This window comes from Hyperolius riggenbachi, chromosome 5 (assembly GCF_040937935.1).
Source record: "Hyperolius riggenbachi isolate aHypRig1 chromosome 5, aHypRig1.pri, whole genome shotgun sequence".
NCBI lineage: Eukaryota > Metazoa > Chordata > Amphibia > Anura > Hyperoliidae > Hyperolius > Hyperolius riggenbachi.
The window spans coordinates 422,812,841-422,829,670 of NC_090650.1; the positions used below are offsets into that span (position 1 = coordinate 422,812,841).

General features: G+C 43.0%; 1 protein-coding gene and 1 long non-coding RNA gene across 3 annotated transcripts in view; both read right to left on the reverse strand.

Annotated features, from left to right (window-relative positions):
• KCNQ3 (potassium voltage-gated channel subfamily Q member 3) overlaps positions 1–16,830 on the reverse strand; it is a 333,527-nt gene that overhangs the window by 222,591 nt on the left and 94,106 nt on the right. The gene's annotated exons all lie outside the window — the stretch shown is intronic.
• Positions 749–15,164, reverse strand: LOC137519199 (uncharacterized). The gene is made up of 3 exons (XR_011020984.1): positions 14,933–15,164; positions 11,513–11,579; positions 749–852 (listed from the first exon to the last, which is right to left on the reverse strand). It is a non-coding gene; the product is annotated as an uncharacterized lncRNA (long non-coding RNA).

Sequence of the window (16,830 nt, forward strand, 5' to 3'; positions counted from 1 at the left end):
GAAATACCTGGCTACACCAACATGTCTGCTTATCCTTAGAGAGTCCCCCAACTCAAAAGTATTTTCCCTCCTTTATATAGACAGAATTTAATGTCTGCACAGGTGTAGAACATGTTTCATTCATGCACCTGTGCAGATAAGGGTGCGTGATCACCATGTGCTTGTATTAGTGCACCTGTGCAGATAACGGTGCGTGATCACCATGTGCTTGTATTAGTGCGCCTGTGCAGACAAGACACATGACTGCGTGATCACAACGTGCTTTAGAAGCATCACAGAACACGTCTGACTATTTTTGTTTATGTGAGAACTCTGCACATCATCTCATATTTTGACTAGTGTTGTAGATAGCAACATTCCCATGGTCAGTCTTCCATGAGAATATTATGGATAGATAGCAACACTCTCATGGTCAATCTTCCATGAGAGTGTTATGGTTAGAAATATTTCATAGCCAGTTTTTGATGAGAATGAACAAATGTGTTATTTTGAATTATAACTGCCAGTGTTGTAATGAACTATCATAGAACATCCAATACTAAAAGAAGCTAAACTAGATATCGTGAACAGTAATCTCTTATCAATCAATCAATCAATCAGACATTCATGTCACTTTTGTATCTCAGGGGGGAAGGATTTCTTGCCAGGAGTGACAAACAGGCTAGAAACAGCCCTGCATGCTTTACTCAACATCATCATTCTTATTATTTTTATTGTTATTTTTGATTTACTATATATAGCGCCAGCATCTTCCGTGGCAATCAGAGTGCAAAGGGGCGGAGCACAGACAGACTTGGATAAGCCTGCAGCTCTGTGAGTCGTCATTGCAGCAGGTGGGCAGAGTCTGGACTCCTGAAATGAAACATGAATTAAATGACATCAGCTAAACCAACAAACTTCGAGGCCGATAAAAACTGTGTGCTCTGAGTACTACATGGGGCTATAAGAACACATTTCATCCTGGAATCTGGCCTTAGATCTGGTAGTACAACAGCTGACAAGGAGGTAAGCTAATACATCAGCTCACAGCTCTGAGTCATAATTGAAAATTGATTTCCTCTACCCAAGAATTCCCACTCTGGTTTGCAAACATTATTAAATCACTGTTTGTTTGCTTTTTTATCCATTTCAGACACAATTACCAAACGGAAGAACCCGGCCTACGTTTCTTGCAGAAGACGAGGACCGAAAATGCATCAGACATCGTCCTTCAATATACACTATGGGCCTGAGGATTCACAGAAATAATTTTCCCTGTTTCCACTTCAAATAGTTCTTCAGATTTTTGAGAATGTCTAATTTTATTTATTTTTATTAAAGGACCACTATCTCGAAAAATGTTAACATTTAAAATATATGTAAACACATACAAATAAGAAGTACTTTTCTTCTAGAGTAAAATCAGCTATAAATTACTTTTCTCCTATGTTGCTGTCACCTATAGTAGGTAGTAGAAATCTGACATTACCGACAGGTTGTGGGCTAGTCCATCGCTCCATAGGGGATTCTTAGCATGGCCTTTATTCTTTATACAGACACTCCCTGAAAAGGATTTATACAAAGATGCTAGCCAGCCTTCCTACTCGCTGCACACTCTTTTGGAAGTTGGACAGAGCAACTGCTACTCACTAAGTGCTTTTGAAAAAACAAAAAACAAATCTGAAACCCCTCCATGAAAAGATGGGCTAGTCCAAAACCTGTTGGTTCTGTCAGAGTTCTACTACCTACTGTAAGTAACAGTAGTTTATAGCTAATGTTACTCTGGAAGAAACATACTTCTTATTTGTAGGTGTTTACATGTATTTTAAATGTTACGATTTTCGCAATAGTGGTCCTTTAAAAAGGCTGTGAGGTGTGACAGATCACTTGCTCTTCAACTAAATGACAAGCCCCCACGTGGACAGGAGGTGACCAAGTAGAACCTACCCAACTACAGGACTTCAGCATGCAAGCTATAGAGACTGACACCAAGAAGACCAGAGTACCACCAATCCACACTAAATAAAACAGGCACAACTAAACAGTCCAGGTCAGCAACAGGAGATAAAGAGATACAGTACCAAATCGTGATACGTGAGAGAATCGAAAGACACTCCAGGTCATACACAGTAGATCAGAAATATCACAGTACAAGGGGGTAGGCAAAGGCAAGGCCCATACAGCAATCCACAAAGAGGTCAATATAACAGGAAAGGGCAAACACAGGAGATCCAATATAATACATGAGCACCCATTAGTAACCCAAAGGCAACTATCGCTATCATGGGTAGTTACAGTGAGGTAGAGCAAGACTTAAAGAGACTCTGAAGCCTCCAAAAATACCTGTTTTTACTTGTCATTTCTCTTCAGCATTAATGTCATAGCCTAAACGCCGCATCCCCACGGCTGAACGCTCAAATAATACCCCCGGGGCAAATTTCGGGGTTCCTTCCTGGAAGAGGCAGAGCTTTGCGCAGTAGCTCTGCCTCCAGTCGTGTCAATCTCCAAAGATCTCCGCCTCCTCCCACCCCTCTCAGTCTTCTTTTACTGAGAGGCGTGGGAGGAGGCGGAGATCCACGGAGATTGAAACGAGTGGAGGCAGAGCTACTGCGCAGAGTTCTGCCTCCCCTGGGCAGCAAAATCCAGGACCTGGAAAGTCGTGGATTTTTGCCCCGGGAATTATTTACAGCATATTATATACTACCACCATTTTTTTTACTAGAACAGCATTCAACTAGTTAAACACAGGACTTACAAGCTCCCTGCAGGGAAAGCTGGACGCATCCGAACTGGAGATAACATTATTGTAATGATCGGTGTCAGCACACAGAGAGAATCTGCTTATTGGTGATCTGCAGTATCACCAAGAATACAGATATATACCCGATTATTGATGATCTGCAGAATCACCAATAATACAAGTATAAGTAACCTCTGGACACCTGATGAAATGTAAGTGTTTGGTGTAACAGTATATGAGTCTGGATCACCTGAGGAGCAGGTGACCCTAGACCGTATAACGAGTATCTCCTAGTTAGGGTTGGAGATAACCAGAGAGCCAGTGATTCCCTGAACAGCTGGGAGTCAGACTCTACTGCAGTCAAAGGACTCTTATGGATTAGAGTCCCTAACTGGATTGCAGAGAGGTCCCTCTGAAGGACAGGGAGTCCCTGCAACTCCTGGACACCCCACCGGGGGGGTCACAGGTAGAAGGGTCGGCCAGGCCGGGTCGGCAACACACGAGCAGATAAGGTACAGAGACAGAAGGCTGATTCGGTAACCAGGGACAGGCAGGGGTGGCAACAGGTAATCAGATATGCGTAGGTACCGAATCAGAGAGCAGGAGAAGGGTCGAGAGAGCAATAGGTCATAACAGATATCAAGCAGAGGTCTAGTCTAGAGTGTGAGGTCCGTAGTCTCAACACGCAGGAACTGGTCTAAAGAATAACACAGCAATGACATAGTATCCCTAATCTTGGGTGTGAGGTCCGTGGTCTCTACACCCTGGAACTGGTCTAAAGTATAACACAGCAATGACACAGTATTCCTAATCTTGGGTGTGAGGTCCGTGGTCTCTACACCCTGGAACTGGTCTAAAGTATAACACAGCAATGACACAGTATCCCTAATCTTGGGTGTGAGGTCCTTGGTCACAACACCCTGGAACTAGTCTAAAGTATAACACAGCAATGACACAGTATTCCTAATCTTGGGTGTGAGGTCCGTGGTCTCTACACCCTGGAACTAGTCTAAAGTATAACACAGCAATGACACAGTATTCCTAATCTTGGGTGTGAGGTTCGTGGTCTCTACACCCTGGAACTGGTCTAAAGTATAACACAGTAATAACACAGTATCCCTAATCTTGGGTGTGAGGCCCGTGGTCTCTACACCCTGGAACTGGTCTAAAGTATAACACAGTAATAACACAGTAATCTGGCTAAGTGTGAATTCCCAGGTCCACCTGGTTCTAACACACTGAGGGATCTGACTATGGTCTGAGTGCTAACACATAAGCATTCACAACGGCAGACAACCAGCAACTGACAAGCAAGAAGTATATATAGCAGAGCGCTCTTCAGCGCCGCCCAGTCCCATTCAGCCAATCACCTACTGCGCTGGGATCAGCTGATCGTCCTGATCAGCAGATCCCTCTCCTATTGGCATAAAGGGCCTGCCTGTTAGCACGCGCTTGCGTAGCTCTCCATCTGTGTGCACTACTAGGCTCAGACAAACCAGACGCATGTTGCTGCGGAGAAACCGCCGGTCTGAACGCGGAACCAGCCGCCTCGCTGTCAGACCGCGCGGCGGTGTCTCTGCAATCCATTACAATTATCTTGTGTTTCCTTAACCCTCTGCCGCCCGCGTCACCCCAGTAGGCGTGGCCGCGGCGGCAGCCCCAGGACCGCCTAACGCCAATTGGCGTAAAGTCCTGGGGCTCTGTTTTGCATGAGATCGCGCGCATGGTGCGCGCGCATCTCATGCTCGGAGGGCGGAGCTCCGCCCCGCCTTCAGTCTCCGAGCGGCTATTGCCGCTCGGGAGACTGTTAGACGGCGATCACGCCGTCTATTTACTAGGTGCAGCGCTGCGATGAGCAGCAGCGCTGCACTGGGGACAGCTGTGTGACACTGCTGTCCCCATGGGGGACAAGAGAGCGATCGGCTCTCATAGGCAGAAGCCTATGACAGCCGATCGCCATAATTGGCTGGCTGTGGGGGGGGGGGGGAGGGAGGGAGGGAATAAACTTAAAGAAACAGGGGTTTTTAACAAAAAAAACAAAAACAATAATATTTATTTAAAAAAAATAAACATGGGGGGAGCGATCAGACGCCACCAACAGAGAGCTCTGTTGGTGGGGAGAAAAGGGGGGGGGGATCACTTGTGTGCTGAGTTGTGCGGCCCTGCAGCTTGGCCTTAAAGCTCCAGTGGCCAATTTAGCTAAAAATTGCCTGGTCACTAGGGGGGTTTAGCCCTGCAGTCCTCAAGTGGTTAATTGTATCAAGTGAGGAATGTAAACATTCTCTGACTGTGCAGACACTCCTGAACGCAGACAGACACTCAGAAAGCATTTCTGGGGACATTACAAGATATATAAACCAGTTATGAATAAAATCATAGTATCATTCATTTCGTTCATCCGGATCTTTTTTGTGAGTTGAATCATCCGGATCATCACAATGAAAGATTCGGTTCACAGTGGATGTCTGTCTGGAAGAAACAGGAACATACAGAATTTACAGTGCAGGGAAAGTCCTGTCCTGCTAGTCATTTCACCCAGTCTGCTTCCCTAGTAAAATGATTCAAGTGATTCGGTTCAAAGATCCGTATTTTTTCAATGATCCGATTCAAATGATCCGAATCCTCAAAAAGATCCGGACTTCCTATTACTAACCTGGAGCGGATGCTTTGAGAGCTGCATAACGCAGCTCAATCTGACGTCCAACTTCAACACCACCATGCGTTGCGTTAGGAGCACGTTATGCGACCATAACGTCCCCTAAAACGCAACGTCTTAGTGTGTAAGTAGCCTCAGAGCAAAAAAAGTGTACTTTGGGAACTTGTAATTTCTAAATGAATAATAATCACTTATGCACAAAAGCAAAAAATGTGATAACCGTATGGCATATAAAAAGTAGGAAAACGTGTTTTTTATTGAATATTATGTCAGTTTTATACTGCTTTAAAGTTATATGTGCAGTTCGGCGAATGTAATAATACTGAACCAAAAACAAGGAAACTTAAGTTATATATGTGATATAAAGTTTGGCATAACTTCCTGAGGTAAGATATTCCGGATTTTAACCACTCTCACTGTAAAGGACCCCTTTCTTAAAGCGGACCCAAACCAAACATTTTTTTTTATTAAAAATATTTAGTTGCACCACTCTGACACATACAAAGATAAATAAACACTCCTTCAAGCCTATGAGCATTTCAGTGCATGCTTTTCACCCTTCTCTTTTCATTACTAGGATTATACTGGGGGCAGCCATTAGCAATTCCTCCATTGCCGGACACCATCTACTCCACCAGTTTGCCGGATTTGTCCAGGCAATTTGAAAGGAAGGGAGGGGTTCTTCCAATAAATGTAAAATATTTTATATTTGTCATCATGCAGCTGAAAAAAGGCTGCTATTTATTATTATAATTTAGAGAATAGATTTTATTTCTGAAATCTTGTATTTTTAATTTGGGTCCACTTTAATAAATGGCAGAAACTTTTTTTCCTCCATACACAGTTCATGTCCCCTTGTCCGTTGTCCAACCCTAGACAAAGAGCTCAACTGCCAAGCTTTTGTATCGCCCTCAAATGTATTTATACATGTTAATCAGGTGTTGGCAGTATTTTTTTTATTCCAATATAAGTAGAGAAAGATAATGAATCCATTTCAGCATTTCCCCTAAATGAAATTCATTTTTTTTTTAACCCTGAACAGATTTAGCTGGTCTTTTTGACAATGATGGAAACCCAGACTAATGTCTATATGTATCTTCATTAGCAAGAGTGTGAAGGTGACCTTCCCAGCACATATAAGAAATCCCAGTAAAGGCACCCATCACTGTGATATTAATGACAATGTCACATTCCACCAGCTATTCAAATGCAGCAAAATAAAATAATTAGGTCTCTTAGAAAAATAGATCTCATCAAAAAAAAAAAAAAAAGTGCATTAAAATGAGGGTGTCTTGAAATAAATAACGATACCTCATAATAGCGGTCAAAAAGAGGAGCTATTCTGCAGCACACCCATACCCCCCAAATGTATTAATTAATACTCAGTATTTGTATAGCGCTGACATAGTCACTTTGGCCAAAAAAAGACATACGTCTATCGAGTTCAACCAGTACAAAGTACAACACCAGCCTGCTCCCTCACACATCCCTGTTGATCCAGAGGAAGGCGAAAAAACCCTTACAAGGCATGGTCCAATTAGCCCCAAAAGGGAAAAATTCCTTCCCGACTCCAGGTGACAATCAGATAAAATCCCTGGATCAACATCATTAGGCATAACCTAGTAATTGTAGCCATGGATGTCTTTCAACGCAAGGAAAGCATCTAAGCCCCCTTTAAATGCAGGTATAGCGTTTGCCATAACGACTTCCTGTGGCAATGCATTCCACATCTTAATCACTCTTACTGTAAAGAACCCTTTCCTAAATAAATGGCTAAAACGTTTTTCCTCCATGCGCAGATCATGTCCTCTAGTCCTTTGAGAAGGCCTAGGGACAAAAAGCTCATCCGCCAAGCTATTATATTGCCCTCTGATGTATTTATACATGTTAATTAGATCTCCTCTAAGGCGTCTTTTCTCTAGACTAAATAAACCCAGTTTATCTAACCTTTCTTGGTAAGCGAGACCTTCCATCCCACGTATCAATTTTGTAGCTCGTCTCTGCACCTGCTCTAAAACTGCAATATATTTTTTGTAATGTGGTGCCCAGAACTGAATTCCATATTCCAGATGTAGCCTTACTAGAGAGTTAAACAGGGGCAATATTATGCTAGCATCTTGAGTTTTTATTTCCCTTTTAATGCATCCCAAAATTTTGTTCGCTTTAGCTGCAGCGGCTTGGCATTGAGTACGATTATTTAACTTGTTGTCGATGAGTACTCCTAAGTCCTTCTCCAAGTTTGATGTCCCCAACTGTATCCCATTTATTTTGTATGGTGCTAGACCATTGGTACGACCAAAATGCATGACTTTACATTTGTCATCATTGAATTTCATCTGCCATGTATGTGCCCATATAGCCATCCTATCCAGATCCTGTTGCAATATGACACCATCTTCCTGAGAGTTGATGATTCTGCACAATTTTGTTTCATCTGCAAAAATAGCAACATTGCTCACTACTGCATCTACTAGGTCATTAATAAATAAATTGAAGAGCACTGGACCCAGTACAGACCCCTGTGGGACCCCACTGCTAACAGTCTCCCATTTTGAGTACGATCCATTGACCACAACTCTTTGTTTTCTGTCCATTAGCCAGCTCCAACGATGCTCCGTTCCCCCGCCACGGCTCATTTTCACTTCACGCAGTGGAAGCAGACTTCTAAGTCGAATGTCCACTGCACCTGTGTGGCCAGGAGCGTCCTGCGCAGGCACAGTACGAGAAACTCTCCACTGCGCCTGCGTGGCCAGGAGCGTCCTGCGCAGGCACAGTACGAGAAACTCTCCACTGCGCCTGCGTGGCCAGGAGCGTCCTGCGCAGGCACAGTACGAGAAACTCTCCACTGCGCCTGCGCAGTCAAGGACGCTCAGCCAGGGCCACGCAGGGACAGAGGACACAGACTGCGTAAAGGGAAAGTGAGCTGCCGTGGGGGAATGGAGGGTCGTTCTGTTTGCATTAAAATTCTTAGAATAGTGATTAGTGCATAATTTGCATCGGATTTGTATTCAAGGTGTGTATTTAACCTCAGGGGGGCTCTGCACATCTGTGTAGGTTTAATTTCATGTGTAGTCTGTGAGCGCTGCCCATTGCTCGCTGTCTTTTGAACAAATGTGTATACCATTTATGGCTAGCAGCACCAGGTAAGAATTATGTTTTTAACTCAACGTCCCGCTGTGAAAGTAGCCTAAGGCCTGGAACCCACTAGCAGCCTTTTCTAAGCAGAAGATAATGGCAGCGCTTTCACCTAAATTCACTACCTGCACTAGTGGCAGAGCTCGAGTAACGGGCATATTAAACGCCTTACTTTCAAAAACAGCTACAGTAAAAGGAGGGCGTTAGCTTCAGCATAAATTGTGCACAAAATATCCCTACTAGACTCTCCCACGACCATGACGTGCCCCTATGGGAGAGACCTAGCCACTAGTCTAACAGTGAATTATGCTTCACCGTTTGAATTATGCTTCACACACTAATCTTAAGATTAGTGTGTGAAGCATAATTCAAACGGTGAAGCATAATTCACTGTTAGACTAGTAGCTAGGTCTCTCCCATGGGGGCACGTCATCGTCGTGGGAGAGTCTATTAGGGATATTTTGTGCACAATTTATGCTGAAGCTAACGCCCTCCTTTTACTGTAGCTGTTTTTGAAAGTAAGGCGTTTAATATGCCCGTTACTCAAGCTCTGCCCACTAGTGCAGGTAGTGAATTTAGGTGAAAGCGCTGCCATTATCTTCTGCTTAGAAAAGGCTGCTAGTGAGTTCCAGGCCTTAGGCTACTTTCACAGCGGGACGTTGAGTTTTGATGCAACATTAAAGTAACAACGCAACGTACCAAAAATATCACAACGCAACTCTATGCCCTGTTATCGTCGCATACAGTAGAGCATATAGGCAATGAAAAGTATGCTTCCAGGTCATTACTGAGCATGTGCAAACAGTCCATGCAGTTAATAACGTGTATAACGCACAGCATGCAGCACTTTCTAATAACGCTATAACGCTACACGTTACACACAAACGCAACGTGTGCACTGTGAATGTCGCACAGACTTACTATTTCTGTGCGTTAGTCCACGTTAAAACTTTTTCTAACATGCGACTTTAACGTCGCACTGTGAAAGAGGCCTGAGTCAGCAGGTGGTGCCAAATATAAATAAAATATAAAAATAAATATTTGAATGTATTCTTCGGTTCAAACTGTCTAGAGTTTAGTTCAATTTATTTAGTCTAGAGAAAAGACGCCTTAGAGGGGATCTAATTAACATGTATAAATACATCAGAGGGCAATATAATAGCTTGGCGGATGAGCTTTTTGTCCCTAGGCCTTCTCAAAGGACTAGAGGACATGATCTGCGCATGGAGGAAAAACGTTTTAGCCATTTATTTAGGAAAGGGTTCTTTACAGTAAGAGTGATTAAGATGTGAAATGCATTGCCACAGGAAGTCGTTATGGCAAACTCTATACCTGCATTTAAAGGGGGCTTAGATGCTTTTGTTGCGTTGAAAGACATCCATGGCTACAATTACTAGGTAAAGCCTAATGATGTTGATCCAGGGATTTTATCTGATTGCCATCTGGAGTCGGGAAGGATTTTTCCCTTTTAGAGCTAATTGGACCATGCCTTGTAAGGGTTTTTTCGCCTTCCTCTGGATCAACAGGGATATGTGAGGGAGCAGGCTGGAGTTGTACTTTGTACTGGTTGAACCCGATAGACGTATGTCTTTTTTCAACCAAAATAACTATGTAACTATGTAAATATGTAAACACAGTAAATAAAACAAAAGTATTAAAAACAGTATAGATTCCCCTTCATCATACATTTCTAATAAAGCTGCCGGGATTTAGTTCTGCCACATAATGGTTAATAAATCTGCACATTGCAGAAGTTGGTGCTGAGATAATAGCAGGTTATTCCCACCGGTGGGGGCTGTGCTCAGCTACTTCAGGTTATAAACCTTATTCTTTTCCCATAATATAACTGCATGCAACATACACGTTTGCCATAAATAATACCAGGCACGCAGCATGTAGCCAGGTTTACACATGATAATGGTACATGGGAATTTGCCCAACATAATTAACTTGAAGGCATAATTGTTTTAGTCAATTTCAGTTTCTACGTCTTTGTTCCAAGAGTAAACAATGCCATTTACACCACATTATTTTTGTTTACTTCTTAGTCAAACCAAAATTATACATTTTCTGTGTGTGTGTGTGTGTACGTGTGTGTGTGTGTGTGTGTGTGCGTGTGTACAGTGTGTGTGTGTACAGTGTGTGTGTGTGTACGTGTGTGTGTGTGTGTACGTGTGTGTGTGTGCGTGCGTGCGTGTGTGTGTGTGTGTGTGTGTGTGTGTGTGTGTGTGTACAGTGTGTGTGTGTGTGTGTGTGTGTGTGTGTGTGTGTGTGTGTGTGTGTGTACGTGCGTGTGTGTGTGTGTGTGTGTGTGTGTGTGTGTGTGTGTGTGTGTGTGTGTGTGTGTGTGTGTGTGTGTGTGTGTGTGTGTGTGTGTGGTGTGTGTGTACGTGTGTGTGTGTGTGTGTGTACGTGTGTGTGTACGTGTGTGTGTGTGTGTGTACAGTGTGTGTGTGTGTGTGTGTGTGTGTGTGTGCGTGTGTGGACGTGTGTACGCGTGTGTGTGTGTGTACGTGTGTGTGTGTGGTATGTGTGTGTGTGTGTGTGGACGTGTGTGTGTACGTGTGTGTGTGTGTGTGTGTGGACGTGTGTACGTGTGTGTGTGTGTAAGTGTGTGTGTGTGTACGTGTGTGCGTGTGGACGTGTGTGCGTGTGTGGACGTGTGGACGTGTAAGTGTGTGTGTGTGTACGTGTGTGCGTGTGTGTGTGTGTGTACGTGTGTGCGTGTGTGTGTGTGGACGTGTGTACGTGTGTGTGTGTGGACGTGTGTACGTGTGTGGACGTGTGTACGTGTGTGTGTGTGTGTGTGTGTACACGTGATATCTAAGATATCTAAGCAGAAAAAGTTGAAAATTGAAAAATTAAGACCAGATTGTCTTCTATGTTGTTTTTGTTTACAAATGTATAAATTAGATGCATTTATTTCATTTAAAGAGGAGCTGTCAGCCATACTATCTCAGAAAAAACACATCTATAAGTAGATAAATACTTGCTCTACTTACATAACATATGTATTGTCTCTCCTCTCGCTCTTCCTCTGCTGACCCTCTCTGTCAAGCTCTTCACTGGCTACCAATTAATGAAAGGATTCAGTTCAAACTCTTAACCATAACCTACAAAGCTCTCCACAATCTCTCTCCCCTGTACATCTCCTCACTAGTCTCCAGATACCAACCCAACTGCAATCTCAGATCTGCACATGAGCTTCTTCTATCCTCTTCTACAATTACCTCCTCACATTCACGTGTACAAGACTTCTCACGTGCCTCACCCCTCCTCTGGAATGCCCTTCCACAACACATCCGCCACTCTCCCACCTTTGAAATCTTTAAACGCTCCCTCAAAACCCACCTTTTCCGACGAGCATATTCTCTAGCTTAGGCCATGCACCCACTAAATAACCTAATTACGCACTGCCTGTACATATACTGTATACATCCCCACCTCTTGTTTCCACCCCATTCCTTTAGATTGTAAGCTCGCAAGGGCAGGGCTCTCACCCTTTTGTGTCATGGAATGTTATTAATTTAATTGCTTGCACACTGTTAGACAATTATACATTTTAGTCATCATGTTAAATCAAATTGTAATCAGCAGTGCTGTATCTTGTATCAGTGTTTATATTTGATGTATATCATTGTCTGTATCATTATGTATCCCTTGTTTGTTTTCTTACATTGTAGAGCGCCACGGAGTATGTTGGCGCTTTATAAATAAATAATAATAATAATAATATTGCACTGTGCACATTTTGATTTCAGTGATTTTTCAACAGTAAAAAAAGAGAAAATCCTTATAAGCATTCCCAATTTTAACTGTGGCTATTTTGAAGCCAATCCTGATTTAATTTCCTCCCTTACTCTCCTCTACTTGATTTGCCTGCCCTTCACTATAGAAAGTGCATCATCTCAGCATAAGAAATATTGGCCAATCAGGGAGGAAAGAGGTGTGGTGGAGAAAACAGGAGGGAAAGAGGCTTCAGCCAATTAGGCTGCATTAGTTAAAGGGGAACTGAAGAGAGAGGTATATGGAGGCTGTCATGTTTATTTCCTTTTAGACAATACCAGTTGCCTGGCAGCCCTGCTGATCCTCTGCCTCTAATACTATTAGCCATAGCCCCTGAACAAGCATGCAGCAGATCAGGTGTTTCAGACTTATAAGTCTGATCTGACAAGACTAGCTGCATGCTTGTTTCTGGTTTTAATCAGATGCTACTGCAGAGAAATAGACCAGCAGGGCCGCCAGGTAACTGGTATTGATTAAAAGGAAATAAACATGACAGCCTCCATATACCTCTCTCTTCAGTTCCCCTTTAAGTCTGAGGGAAAGTAGAGAAGCAAAAAAAGACAACCCAGCATGCCCTGCAACTTCCTTTTTGCATACCAAATTTTGTGTACCAAATAAGAGTCAGGTAAACTGGGGAATGGTCATTTATCAACAAAAAAAGTATTAGTGATTTTAACTTTTGGATTGCCTGGTTGGCATCCTTTTTACTTGTTTACCAGATAAAAATAAAGAATGATTTTTGATTTTATGCCTGACAGTTACACTTTAATAACATTGTGAAACTTTACAAATATACAAAGCAACTTTTTACATTTTTTTAAATTATGAACCAGAAGGGCATGATGAGGTATTACAGATGATTTTTGTATTTTTTTTTTTTTTGTGGGGAAAGGGATTTATTTGCTGTTGGCCTGACATGTTTTAATGATGAGAAAAAGAAAAAAAAACAAAACCATGAATTGATTTTAGGCAATCTAAATTCAAATTTCGGGCGTATGGGAATTGATGTTTTGTTTCTCGGTTTTAAATCGTTAAAGGGACACTTAAGTCAAACAAAAAAAATGAGTTTTACTCACCTAGGGCTTCCAATAGCCCCCTGCAGCTCTCCGGTGCCCTCGTCGTCTCCCTCCGATCCTCCTGGCCCTGCCGGCAGCCACTTCCTGTTTCGGTGACAGCAGCTGACAGGCTGGGGACGCGAGTGATTCTTCGCGTTCCCAGACACATTAGCACCCTCCATGCTGCTATATGGTATATGATATATGCTATAGTAGCATAGATGGCACTATTGTGGCCAGGAACGTGAAGAATCACTCGCGTCCCCAGCCTGTTAGCTCCTGTCACCGAAACAGGAAGTGGCTGCCGGCGGAGCCAGGAGGATCGGAGGGAGACGCCGAGGGCACCGGACAGCTGCAGGGGGCTATTGGAAGCCCCAGGTGAGTAAAACTCATTTTTTTTTTTTGACTTAAGTGTCCCTTTAAGGCTTTGTTCACATTGCGTTCGGTTTGCATGTCCGTCCGTGGTGGGCTTATTTTGAGGCGTTTTTTCTTTCCGATTACCGGCGCTTGGTTGGCCGATTCTTTTTTGTGGTTAGCGGTTTCCGACGCGTTTTTCCTGAGCGCTTTGGTAATTCACTCCCTGACGCAAGTGAGGAAGTGAACTCTGATCTGGAAAATAATCAATACAATGTATTTAATCTTAAAAACGCGTAAGGAATTGCTCCACAAAGTGGTTTTGTGAGCGTTTGTGTTTTTCCTATACCTTCCGAAATGAATCGCTTAGATATGAACTCTCAGATAATCATTGTTTAAGGCTGTAAGCGCTTTCAAGGCGATTTTGAGAAATCACCGCGCTTAAAAAATAATGACGCCTGCAGTGTGAACAAACCATAATCAAGTTCAAGTGAAATATTACAAATTAATGTTTATATGAAAGCAGGATCTGTTGGTTTGCTGGCGTACTTTTCTAAGCTGGTTACTGTCTGACATTGTCGCTCTATTAAATAAATGTTTAATATTACAGAAAGATAGCCTGACTTGATCAATAATAATATAATAAAAAACAAATTTTTGTCGAATAAGCAGTAAAACAATAACGTTTTAGATGTAAAAATTTGCAGTTAATTAGCTAAGATTTCAGGCACTAAGCGGACCTGAGCTCAGAACTTCCTCTCTGCTCTTAAAGATAAGCAACAGCATATAATAACCTTTGAAGAAAACCATTTGTTACAGCGGATACAAATCCTGCAATAAATCTGCAGTGTGTCTACTTCCTGCTTTCATGAAAGCAGACTTATCGTTAACATCCTGTGTTTACAAATTAGCTGATCTGCTGAGGCAGCCAGCTGACACAGCAGAGAGATCAACTTACACTGGTGATTAGTCACAGATGAGGGGGATTAAACAAGCTAAACTCTCTAAATACACACAGAGTACATTTCTCTAGGATTCCCTTCTGTCCTGTGCAAGAGTTCATGTTCACTTTAACTGAAGCCATGCTTCCCTGCAAATTAAAGTGGCACTACGGCGAAAAAAATTTAAAATTTAAAATATGTGCAAACATAAACAAATAAGAAGTACGTTTTTTTCTAGAGTAAAATGAGCCATAAATTACTTTTCTCCTATGTTGCTGTCACTTACAGTAGGCAGTAGAAATCTGACAGAAGTGTCAGGTTTTGGACTAGTCCATCTCTTCATAGGGGATTCTCAGCAAGGCTTTTATCCTTTATAAAGATATTCACTAAAAAAGATTTAAGCAATGATGTTGGCCAGCTTCCCTGCTTGCTACACAGTTTTTTTGGCAGTTGGACAGAGCAACTGCCATTCACTAAGTGCTTTTGAAAATAAATATATCCCTGAGAATCCCCTATAAAGAGATGGACTAGTTCAAAACCTGTCATTTTGTCTACTACCTACTGTAAGTGACAGCAACATAGGAGAAAAGTAATTTATGGCTCATTCTACTCTGGAAAAATGTAATTCTTATTTGTATATGTTTGCACATATTTTAAATTTTGCAGTTTTTCGCTGTAGTGCCCCTTTAATATCCCCTAATGGCTGCCAGTTATTAGTAGGGAGGGTGGCATCAGACTGGCTGGAGTGAGTAAGCAGGTAACTGGGTGCTGCTGAAAAGGAGATGTGGATTCATAAATTGGTGCAGTAGGTATTTTTATTTTGCACAAAATAGCTGCGTGCATGAAAAAAAGGAGCCAGGAAAAAAGGCGTGCATGAAAAAAGGGCGCCGTGAAATATGGGCTCGACTTATTAACGAATTTGTCACCAGGTATTAACAAAATCCGATAACGAGAAGAACCCTCGTTGTCAAGCTTTATTAACGATATTTATTGTTGCAAAAACAAACGAGATATAGTAACGAATAAATATTAACGTTAAAGAGTAACTGTTAGGCATAAAATACACACTTAGTTCTACATTGCAGGCTGATATATTAGTAGAAAGGATCAGGCAATTGACAAGTTTAAAATCATCCTTACTTTTTTTTCCGTTTGCAGTTTCTCTCCTCATGCCCCCAGGCTCTAAGAGCGTACGCACGGCCGCAGAAGAGAAGTGACTGATTGGCTGAAGCCTCTGTCACTCACTTCTCTCCTCTATGATTGACCGCCTTGGTCTCCCCTTCACTGCTGTGGATCCATCCGCATTAAGAGTGCAGAGAGGGGGGCCAGAGGCTATATACTGTCACTGTCCTCTGCCCCCCTCCTCCAGTAGCATGTCTGCACCACCCCCTCAGCCCTTCTGCCGCCCACCGCCGCCGGATTCCCTCTCTTCCCTGCACTGAACATCGGGGAAGGATAAAGGCAGCGCACACAGAGTCCCTGAATAATGGTTCCAAGCAGTGCAGTATCCTTCTATATTCTCTGCACTGCCTCCGGTGGTAGTGCAGAGAATACATGGGAACGGCAGCGCTTGGATCCATTATTAGGTGAATCTGTTGTTGCTGCATTTATTTCTCCCCGCTGTGCACAGAAACAGTGCAGGGAAGAGGGGGTGGGGGGGGGAGGAAGGATCCAGCCAGAGCACACAAGATGGCCCCTGCCAGCAACAGGAGTCATCTAATTTAACAATAAAGAAATCACAGGAATCAAAACGTGGACACTACAATACATCTATTATGTAAGTAGAGCAAGTATTTATCTACTTACATATGTGTTTTGGGCGGGGGGCATTTTTTAGCTAATAGTTCCTCTTTAAATGTCGTTGCGTTTTTCGTCAATACTGCTTAACCCAACCCTACCCTCACACAGAACCCTCCCCTGGTGGTGCCTATAACTAACCACTCCCCTATTGGTGCATAACCCTAAACATCCCCCCTGCTCCCAGTGCCTAACCCTAACCACCACCTTGGTGGTGCCTAACCCTAACCAACCCCCTGGTAGTGCCTAACCCTAACCCCCCCGGTTGTGCCTAACCCTAACCACCCCCCTGGTGGTGCCTAACCCTAACCAACCCCCGGTAGTGCCTAACCCTAACCCCCCCGGTTGTGCCTAACCACCTTGGTGGTGCCAAACCCTAACCAACCC